The sequence below is a fragment of the Pteronotus mesoamericanus genome, unplaced genomic scaffold (assembly GCF_021234165.1).
Source record: "Pteronotus mesoamericanus isolate MK-2021 breed Mesoamerican mustached bat unplaced genomic scaffold, CSHL_Meso_final contig_20, whole genome shotgun sequence".
Classification (NCBI taxonomy): Eukaryota; Metazoa; Chordata; class Mammalia; order Chiroptera; family Mormoopidae; genus Pteronotus; species Pteronotus mesoamericanus.
In genome coordinates this window covers 48,382,389-48,394,299 of record NW_026555085.1, presented here as the reverse complement: position 1 = coordinate 48,394,299, position 11,911 = coordinate 48,382,389, and positions in this window count along the sequence as shown.

The window sequence follows — 11,911 nt, the reverse complement described above, 5'->3', positions numbered from 1 at the left end:
GCCCCTCTGTCTGATGGGGGCGGGAGGCTCACCCTGAACGGTTGTGAGGTGCTCCCTGCTCATTATAACAAAGCATCACTGCCCAGCTGTGGTCTCCCCCAGGAATCAAGGCTGGACCTTGCTGCTGTGAAATCCATTCTATGCGAAAGGTAACATGACCATAGCAATTGCCCTATTCAAATTGCATGCCCATGTATTTTCCAGAGACCTCGCTGAATTCCCGGAAAGAGGGCAACAAGAGGCTGCCAAGACTTGCATCTTGCTGTAGGAGCGAGCACAGGTAGAGGGTGCATGTGCGAGAGGGAGAGAGAATGAAGAGTCCCAGGCGGTGAGCTGGCTGCCGCTGCCCAGTTATGGACATCTCTTGGGGGATGTCTTCAACACAGGATGACTTTTTTTCCCTTGAATGACTTCAAGGAGTTGTAAGGGGGCAGCAAGTGGGTAAATGGAGCCCACTACAAAAAGAATGTGCAGCGATTATGAACATCTATATTCCTTCCTGTGTGGATCATGTAAGGGTATTTCTGATCCAGGGATAGAGGCAGTGCCTGCATTGAGAAGACCATAAGCTTTAGACTCAGTTCAAATCCTAACTCTATCACTTCCCAGTATACCACTCACCCTTTCTGAGCCTCAGATAAGGGTGTTTCCTTGTCTGCTAAACACGGATAGTGATTTTCATTGCAGGGAGGATTATTGCAATTGGATTGGAGGAAAGTAGAAAAGTCAGCTCTCACGACGCCTGGCACACCGTAAGTCCATAAATAATAGCTGTAACTGCTATTGCTATTTTCATAAAAACTGAATGATGCAGGTGGTTGTATTAAGACATTTGCCCTGATGGGGAGGTAACGGACTAGGCATTTGGATAAGCAAAATATGGCAGTCAGTGGTGGCTGGTCATGGCTAACCCTCTTTCCTCCTTGTTTCCTCCCTTCTAGCACCATGGAGGCAAGAAAAGCTAACAGTCACTTTTTCAACCTCCCTGGCAACAAAAGATTGCCCCAAAACACACTTCTGGCCAAAGAGATGTGAGCAAAGATCTTCCCTGGTAAAGCCATGGCTAGTGACACTATTCCTTTCCTTCTTCTTGCTTTGAATGTGGACATGATGTTGAGAGCAGAGGCAGCTTTATTGTAGCCATAAAGAAATAAGCCCCACAGTAAAGATGTCAGAACAGGAAAAGAGCCTTAAGTTCTTGTTGACGTCAGTGAGTAGCTGCTCCAGCCCTAGGCGACTTACTTTCAAACTTCTTAGTTTTGTAAGAAAAATACCCTTCTATTTGTTTAAGTGACTCATGGGTTTTCTGTTGCTTACTGCTGAAAACATTCTTATCTGATAAACAGCTTGTGATAAGCTTCTGAACTACCTTGCTGGCCTAGCAGAAAAATCCAGTCACTTTGACTTACTAATCAATCTCTCAGGAGTGTAAGCTCTGTATGCATTAAATAACTCTGAATATTGGAATAAAATGAGTATATAGTGAAGAATGTATTAGGCACACATATATTTATATAGTAACCTATGAAACCCGAGAGGTTGGGTTTAGATGCAATTCTTGACCTTCACAGTGTGCAGCCTAATCCCAGTGGAACTTACAAAATGCGCCCATGCCTGCCCCCCAGCCTTGGGGATTGGGGCTCTGGATGCCTTAGGTGAGGTCAGGGCACCACCAAGTTTGAAAGCTGCACAGGTCCCTGTGAGGCACAGGGTCAAGTGAAAACTGCACTGTAGCCTCCCTCAGCAGGAATCGAAACCTAGAAAATCTTGTCTCCTAGGTGCTAATGCCTCTCAGAGTCAGACCGGAATGGTAAACTAGCCTGTGGGCTGTGTGGCATAGCTCTGCTACTTTAATTCAACAGAATTATTCCACACAATTAAAAAAAAAAGTTCTCAGGCTTCATAAAGCACAGGATTTTTATGCAATTCTCTACTGTAGGTTACTCAGGCTTCCTACTTAAGTTTGTGTAGCACTAAGTCTGGATAAACCAGCATTCAACCCACTTAGGGACCTGAAATACCAGAACTGCTGCATTATGACCTTATTTTAATGACTTGGATAACTCAGAAAGATAGTATGGGACTCATCAGCTAAGCCAAACGCATTCACATACAGACAACCTAGAGCTCTCCTGATGAGAAGGCAGCCAGCTAATTCCTTGTCTTCTGAAATGTTACCATAATGTGATGTAAAGTGCCCACAGGGTAAGATCAGAATCACTCACATTGCTGACCCAACATGTTTACTTTGAATTTATAATTTTTCATTGTATCTGTAGTTTCTCTGTCAGAGTTATGTATCTGAGCTATATATTTGCTTATCTTTCTTGTGTAGAATGGTTCAATGAGATATTTATATGCATAAATAAATATGCATGGGTCTCCAAGGTTTTTGTTTTTGTTTTAGTCAGCAGCAAAATAATTGTTTTATGGGCCAAATCTATTGTCTTGTCAATTAAACTTCTATTCTAATATACTTAGTGACAGTTATTGCTAAATACTCTTAGGTTCATACATAGAGTACTGGATTAATTTCTTTATCAACCTAACTTTGAGAAATAATTAATGGGGTTCCATTATGATATCTGTTGATATAATTTATAGCAGCTCATCCTCACATTGCTTTTTTAGCTTTCACTAGTAATAATAATGGTATAACCTTCATGTGCCTAATTGATACCAGACACTGCTATACTCTTTATGTGTACTTTATTTAATTCTTGCTACCACCCAATATGGGAGAGTACTACTATTTGATCATTTTAGAAATGAGTAAACTGAGTTTGGGAAGTTAACTTACTTGTCTGAAGTCAGCCAAGCCCATAGCTGGTAGAGACAAGTTTTGAACCTAAGTAATTCTTACTCCCAACTCTACCCTCTTAACCACCATGCTATGTTAGCAGCATTTATCACCCACACTTGTAGGAAACTCTTAACAATAATTTTACTATGAATCACCATCAACAAACCCCTCCAGCTATATTCTGCTCTAGCACCACTTTCAGACTCTTTTAGAAAGGAATACAGTCAGGGGTCTGAGTTATCCTTTGTGTCTGTGATTGTGTTTGTTGTGGAGTCACTTCCACAGATGCTGGTGTAGTGAAATGAACACGAGTTTTGGAGTCTGATGCTTTGCTTATGTGGCCCAGAACAGACATGCAGTCTCTTTAAGCTACAGCTTGCACATCTGTAAAGAAGAGGTATTCATGCTACCTTCTTGTTCCTCAGGGTAATGTTGATGGTTAAACAAGTCAGTGCCTGTGAGAAGTGCTTTGAAAACAACGGAGTGATGCACACATGCTATTCTTTTATAACTTTCTTTTCAACACAACTTTCCTCACTAGTTTCACTCTAATTCAAGGCCACAAACCTCCAATCGTCCCCCCGCACTGCCTGTTAACTCCACCTACCACACTCTCCATGTCTGTCAGCCTTCCCGTTCTTCAACGTGATTGTTTCACATCTCTCTCTACACCACCCTTCCCCAAATTGAGCTGATGACCTTGCCTCACACTTCCTCAAGAATATTGAACAGCCCAAAAGTCCTCCCTTAACACATCACCACCACAATACCACGCTATGTCCCCATTGGCTTCCTTCCTATCACCAAGGATGATGAGTCCCACCCCCTGGAGACCAACTGCCCTCCAGCTCTCATCTCTTCCCATCTATCTTAGGGACTTTGTTCCTTCAAATATTCCCTCTCTTCAGCATCATCCATTCACTCTCTCTACCAGAGTGGGATCTTGTACCTCCCATATTCAAAAATAAAAAGGAAAAAAAGCCCCAAAACCCTCCTTTGACCCTGTATTTCCACACTGCTGCTACACCGTTTCTCTGCTCCCCTTCACAGTGAAACTTGCTGAAATAGTTGCTTACGGCCACAGCCTCCACTTCCTCGTCTCAGTTCTCTCCTCGGCCCGCTTCTGTTGGGTTCCTGCGCCTCTGCACTTCCTGGTGCAGAATCCAACGTGCATTCCCTGCCCTCACTGTACTCAGCCTCTCAGCAGAAGTTGATGGAGTTTACTGCTCTCTCCCTCCTCCCAACCATTCACGGTCTCTGGTTATGGTTCCCACTCTGATTTTCCAGAACCCGTTGCCTCTTGTCCGGCACTTTCACCAAATCTGCTTCATTTTTCTGACCTCTATGTGTTAGTGACGTAGGGTTTGTGCTCTGACCCCTCCTCTTCCAAATCCTCACAGATTCTCTAAGGCTCATCCCATGTTATGCCTTTAAATATTATCTCTAAACCCTTATACCAACTATTCGGGTAATTTGGCATTGCCACATGGATGTTAAGCAGGCTTAAGACCAATCAAAATTCTTGATTCTCCCTCCCAAAGTTTCTCCATCAATCTTCTCTATTTCAATAAATGGTACCACCAACTGGTGCCCTTAAATGGTACTAATTGCCCATGACAAAAATCTGGAAACTATCCTGGATAACTTTGCATCACCCCCACAATCTCTCAAGCTCACCTCTAAAACACAGCCTGAATCTATCAATCTCTCCCATGCCTCGGCTGGCATACCTTGGTACAAGCCATACTCACCTCTCACGGGGAACACTGAAATAATCTCCTAACTGCTCTCCTTGTTTTTCTCTTGCCCTCCTACCCTCACCCTTTTAACACAATAAAGGAGAGAAAGGAAAGCTCTTCCTTGCAGTTGGATTCCAAATAATAAATACGGAAGGAGTAATGGGTTTAGAAATCCATCAATGAATGCTAAAACTAGTACAAGTAAGACTTTGATGATTAACAAGATATTTACATAGTCTCAAAGAAACTCCCCTCACCTTAGTTACTGACTACAAAGGAAGAAATAAAAACTTTATAGGGAGGAGACCTGGAGAACATGACCATAACTGGGTGATCAAAGCCAACATCACAGGTATTGGGACAAACCAAAGCATATGCCTCCTGATTCCATGCACTGAGATGGACATAGCAATATTTCGGTGATATTCCTGTCAAAGATGCACAACCTGAATCTAATCATATGGGAAATTAGGCAAGCCAAAATTGGGAGATATTGCACAAAATAACTGGCCTGTGTTCTTTAAAAAAAATCAAGGTCAAGAATGACAAAGAAAGAGTGACAGCTGTTCCGAGCAGAAAGAGACTGAAGACACATGACCATACTCGATACTAGATTGGGTATGGGACCTGGAAAAAACGTAGCTACAAAGTACGTTATTGGGACAATTGATGAAATTTCAGTATGGACTATAAATTAGAATAATAATAGAATGTAAATATTACATTTTCTAACCTTTGATTTGAGTATTATGGTTATATAAGAGAATTTTTATTAGAAAATAGAGCTTTGAAGTTTTTAGTCTTAAAGGAGCACGCTATCTCCACTTGGTTTTCAAATGGTTTAGGGAAATATGCATATGCACTTAGAAGAATATAGACATAGAGATAATGGTAAACAAATGGGGCAAAAATGTAAGCAACTGGAAATGTGGATAACAGTTTATGGGAGCTCTTTGTACTGTTTTGGTGACTATTCTTTAAGTTTGAAATCAGGTCAAAATGAAAAGTTTTCAAAATGCTTTACATCTTCGATCATGTCATTTTCCTGCTTAATGCCCCTCCAATAGGCTCTCAACATATCTGGAATAAATTTCAAGTCCTTTCCATGGCTTACATATGACCCTTTGTGATCTGGCCCCGGCCTGCCTCTCAGATCTCACACCCTCTCACTTTTTCTCACTCACACTGCTTGAATCAGACCAGCCTTCTTTCTGTTCCTGAAACATACCAAGCTCATTGTCATCTTAGAATCTGGAAGCTGTTTCTCTACCTGGAATGGTCTTCCTTTCAACTTTGCGTACTTGGTTCTTCCTTCACATTCAGATATTGGCTTCAAGCTCCCCTCCTCATGGAAGCATTCCTTGACTGACCACTGCCAGTCTCTCATCCCATCCAATATTAACTTGAGGTGAGCACTTACCACTCCATATGTTTCTTATTTGTTTATTATTATCTTGTGCCCCCACTGAACTGTAAGACCATGAGAGCAAGTATTTTATCATATTCACAGCTGTATCTTTCATGCCTGCAATAATGCTGGCTCAGTAAATACTTGCTGAGTGGAGTTTGGTGTTGTTATGTATTTTGATAATTCCATATATTATTTCCATAATGAAACAAGTCTGCTAGTAATAGAGAGAATCTCCCCCTCACCAGGCATGAGTATGCTTTCCTATATAACTCCACAGTTTTATGTCCTGAGGATGATTCTGGTTATATTCAGAACAATAGATTTTTTGTTTCAGTTCCTTTTTGTAGGGAGCCAAAGCTCGTTAAGCCCCTTCCCCATTAGGACCCTTGGTGGCCAAGGCAATTACTAAGAGGACAATAGCATTATGTGTGTCTATATTTCCCAGAAATGATGCCTGCATCTCATAACTGGCAAGGCCCAGTAGGCAGCGATTATTTTTATCCTCATTGTTTTGACACTGCTGATGAAATATCTTCAGATGCCAATTCCTAAGAGCCACACAATAGCAATAGTTGTCATAAGTTGGGGATTGGTAAAGAAGTTTGATCTGCTGTCTTCCGCCAACTCCGAGTGGGGCCTCAGATTTGTCATTTGAGTTTTCTGTAGCAGCTGCTTCCCTTTGAATTTAGAGAGTGGCTCTTTCAACTCTGTGAATGAAGCATGGGGCCTGCAGAACCAGAAACGCAGGCCTCTTTCCCGCTGGTAACCGATCTTCACAATTTCCTGTATTAGTCACATTCATGAACCGCAGTCAATCTCTAAGGACAATGTCTTGTAAAAGAGACACTTGATCCAATCCATAAAATTCATACCTCTCGTCATCTTTCCTTCACTCCAGGAAGCCTGTCAATAGAACTGCCCTTCAAAATTGTCCCCAAATGCTCAGAAATATTGTGTCTCCCTGTTAACCCACATAAAGTGAGCTAGCTACACCGGGGAGAACAGGAGAATTGTGTTCTGACATAAAAAATTAGTCTCTCCCAGTGCCTGCGATCCCTAAGAGGTTGGTGCTGCTCACTGCAGATTCGCAGAACAGATGTGCACGGTGAGGCGATGCTGCTGGGAGGCACCACCGGGCAGATGGACTCATTATACCACCTAATGAAAAGCAGTGATTTGCTGTGGCCTGAGGGAAGGAAGGTTAGAGTCATAAAGAAGATATGGGCATCTGGGCACTGTGCATGCAGAGATACGCCGATGGGGGAAATGGCAGGATGGTCCAGGTGAGAAGATGCTTGTGCTTCTCTCGGGACTGCCAAGAGACCTCCACCTACTTCGGGTTCACATTCACGCCCACTGCTTCAGGGGAGCCAGAGTGACCAGCAGCTCCCAGGTTGTGTGACCAGCAGACCAGCAGTAGTCATTGCAAATTAAACAAACCCACTTTGAAACAATGGTTGGAAGTAGGCTGAAGGGGATTTAGAAGGGTACAGTATGGTGGTATCTTGCTTCCTATTAATGACTAGCTGGTGATCAATGGCATTTTAATTAAGCTCCTAAGCCTCAATGTACTCATCTATAAAATGGAGGCAATAATGGTACCTAAGGCATACAGCTAATGGAAGGATTAAATGTTAATATATATAAAACCTTTAACACCATGCCTAGTATAGGGTAAGCCCTTAATAAATGTTAGCTCTCATTGCTATTTCCATTTTATCATTAGGCACCTAAATAATCCCCGCTGCTTTAATAAAACTCAAATCTTTTTTGTGGCTTACATAGCACTACATGAGCAAACCCCTACCAGTCTAAGATCTTACTCTATATCACTCTTTATTACCCTGCTGGAACCATGCCAAGTCTTTTGTCCCTGAAACACACCAAGTCACTCTCATCTTAGATTAGAAAACAGGCTCGCATGCCATATTTATACTCTCAGCAAGAAGTGTTACAATCAATATAATAAAGCCTGAATGTACTGATGAAAGGAAATAAACATGCTTAGTGTAACCCACCTTGGATCTCGGTGCCTGTAAGTGGGAAATCTGTTCTGTAAAGTCGATAGACTAAGCATGATGTTGAGGATCTCCTAGACATAAAGGGAAATACATCTGGGTAACCAGCTGATTAGCCCTATTTCCCAATATGCAAACTGAGTTTTAGAGAGGTTAACCTTGCCAGAAACAGCTTGTAACTAGTGAAGCTGCATCTTGAACCCAGACCTCACTTCAACTGGCTTAGAGGTTTTTAACATGTGTTCTCCCGTTAGTGTGGGGGCTATTATATCTTATTCCATGGAAAGAGCTTTCTGACCAGGAGAGGCCACTCAGAAAGCCAACACTGCCTGACTGTGCACATCCTGCGCACATTGGTCTAACACAGCTTGCCTCCCATAAAAATGTCTCAGACCAGTCCCTTAAGGCTTGAGAAACACTGATCTTGCCCATTTCTGGACAAAGCCTCTATCAGTTCCAGAGGTAATAAATTTACCCCATTGTATCTGTCACTCTGATTTCCCAGCCCCTGCACAATCTGAACATCTGCCTCCGAAAGCCCAAATCAGCGTTTGTTGTTGTTTTTCTTTTTCAGTCCCACCTGGCCTCTGCTGCTTCCTTCCTCCACAAGCCCAGTCCTTCAACCCAGAGGCAGTTAATTGGATTTTATGAACAAGAGTGAAATAGAGATGAGAGACTATCTCTTATAGCATTAAGGGGTGTTAGCTTTATGTCAATTGACATGAGTCTCAGCCACAGCATATTGTTGTTGTTGAATTATACGTCATTCATAGGTATGAGTTCAGTACTCTGTCCTGGGATGGCAGAGCCTGGTGGTTGCCACTTAGGAAACAGACACAGCCAGCGGGGAGCTAGGTCATAAGCTTCTCCTGCCTAGTTTTGATGTTTTCTTGCTAAGGATGCTTAATTTTATCTAGCCCTTGAAGTTCAATAGCCAGTAGAATAATATATTTTCAAATAAAGTTAAAATGACTTGTACTTGATGCGTAAAGACTTTTCCAGAAAGGTTAAATGTATTGTCCAAGACTGCAGTTAGAATTCAGAACTTAATTTCTTAATCCTGAACCTGTACATGGTCTAAAAGTAGTATTAGGAATAATGACAATAGCAACTCAAGGATCGAAGTCACAATTTCTTTACAAAAAATATTGCCAGATGTTAAGAGGCAGATATTACTTCCATTTTTACCTTCCAGAAAAATAAGTCCAGCCAATGAAAGAGTCATCACGATTGAACCTCAGTAACAGCTCAGCTATTCAAACCAGTACCTCCCTCACCCAAAACACACACACACACACACACACACACATTGATATTAAATTTATGTTCATTGCTAAATAGGCTAAAATAATAATAATGTCAATCAAATGCAACTCCATCAGAGAGTTCACACTAAAAAAACTCACTTTCAGAAAAGGAATGCACTGAAAGGTCAAATGGAAACTTCCCATTTCCCACCCCCAAGCATATAACTAAATGTCACCGGTGCTGGGGCCAGGCTCCTCGGGAAGGCAGCTGTGGGCAAGAGGGATCGCTCTTCTGAGCCCTCGAAACTGTTTTAACGAGAAACACGAAAGTAAGTACAAGGATTCAGGGAGGTGGGAGTTAGAGATTTTTCACCACCCAAGGTCCAGTGTAAAGGATATAATTTATTTCCTATTTAAACCTCGAATTAACTTCACAAAGTAGAAAAAAATAAAAAGGAGGGTTGTTTGAGCTGTCTCTCTGGCCCTACATGATATTTCTGTTCTTTTTGTTTGCATTATCTGTCCAAATTAAACTCTCATCACTCAGAAAAAGTGATGAGAAAAATCAGACAATATCTTCATAGCCACTAGTAATCAGAAAATCCACATTTTTCTAGTGCTCATTCACTTTTTCTTGGCAATTTGACTCTGTTAATAAAGCTCAGGCAATAAAATTGTACTTGAGGTAAATATTAAACTAGACCAACCCACCAGTGAGCAGCCTTTCCTTTCCAGGAAATGAAGTGAATAATTAGAAAAATGGAGAAACATTTTCCATAGCCCTTGCTTCCTGCTTTCCCTTCCTTCTTTCTATTTAATTTCCTCAGACAAAGTACTTTTTATGATGCTAGTTCTTAATGAGGAGCCTTATCTCTTGCCCTGAAATAACTGACCAGGTAAAGGGAGTTCTCTGTTTTAATTCTGCCTCTTGGAACTTGCTTTTGTCTCCTTCACTTTTTGATCTCCTCCTCTTTCAGAGGAGTTGACTGAACATCTCAAATTCATTATGTTAATAGAGAGCAATAAGAATACATGTTTAAATTGTTTCATCCTGCCATCTTGAATGAAAAGCCTGTGCAATAGGTGTTTTCAAATGGCCATTTAGCTATAATTTAACATTAAAAGCATTAAATATAAGACTAACTCAAACGAGTTCTATGGGGAGAATAACTTCACCTTATTCATAGTAGCCTGTCCCTATTTCTTATTCCAGCTGAACGTTCATTGCCTCCCCCATATTCCTCCTCATTTTTCCGTCTCCACAGAATGAATGTTAACTTTGAATGTGCAAGGAAACAGACTTAAGTATTTTATTTTTGTAACTTCATACTAACCCAACAATGCAATTGATAGCATTTCTGAGGAACCTTCCATGTTCTAATCAATTGTAGCTCTTCCGCTGTGAGTACCAGCACCAGACATTTTATTTCCCACGAGCCTTGATTAACATAGCACCAGCACTCCGAACAGAAACACGAAAAGTAGCAAAGATATCAAGCTTGCTTTTTTCAGCACTGCCTTCACATTGGTCTAGCAGTAATGAACAGATAGAAATTCCAGAGAAGTGGGTTATCAACACGTGGCTGATCCATCTCTGAGATGGATCTGAGTTTTCCATTTTTAAGCACTCGGAATGCAACGCGATACCGCGCGGCCTTCTGTGAGTGGCCTGAGCTCTTCGAGAAGACTGACCTCGGGGAACTTTACCTTTCCAAAGGAAGCTGGATCCGGAGGTCTGTGGCAGTTCTCTGGGAGACCCTTGCCTGAGGTATGGCAAGAAAGAATTTTGAAACAGCGTAGAGAGCATAAAGAATCCCTCTTGCTGTTTCAGAATGAGGAAATGTCAGAGACCCCAATGCCATCTGATTTAGAGGCTAAAAGGTCTTGATCAGAGACACAAACACATGTATGAAATAATCTGACCATTCAAAACCAGCTTTGGTGAATTCAGATTTCAGCACTGCTTTTCCCATTATTGAATCTAAAGTTATTTTTCATTTGATTCTCTTATTTGAAAAGTGGGATTTGAAAAATTCACTCTTCAAGCTTTACATCAAAACAAGCCACATGTTTTACTAAAATACTTATATACTCAAGACCATTCAAAGCTCAAGCCTTATATCCAGGTTATAATCTGCTTTTGCTCGTCTACTTGTTTCTGGGCCCAAGCCCTTACGGCCTGTTCCCAAAGCACAGATGGAGAATGTATGCTTGTCTGAGGACAGAGAGGACAGGGACCACAGCCCAAGGCCAGGGAAACTTAAAAGTGAAGAAGAAGAAAACAGAAAGACAAATGCCTGATCTTACAGCATATGGCCATACTGAGGGTACAACCCTTATTTTTAGCACTGAGCTTTAAAATAATAATAAACTTGTATAACTGCAAGTCAGTAACAGCAACCCCTCCGTCTTACTGAGTCAGGTCAATTGTCTGCCTGAACTCAGCACCACCGACTGCTGCTTTTCTCTATTGCATGCTCTCCCACCCTCCTCCAAGTCTTTCCACTTCTTCCTTTGCTTCCTCCTTTTTCTCCTGTTCCAAAGCCAACACTATCATTACTAAACTTGATCTATTGCACTAGTGCCCTAGTTTGTCTGCCTGCCTCCAGTCTTTTTCTTTATCCCATTCATCCTACAGCCTATCATTGAGCTCTTTCCCTAAAACTCCATTTTGTCATCATGCTAACTCCATG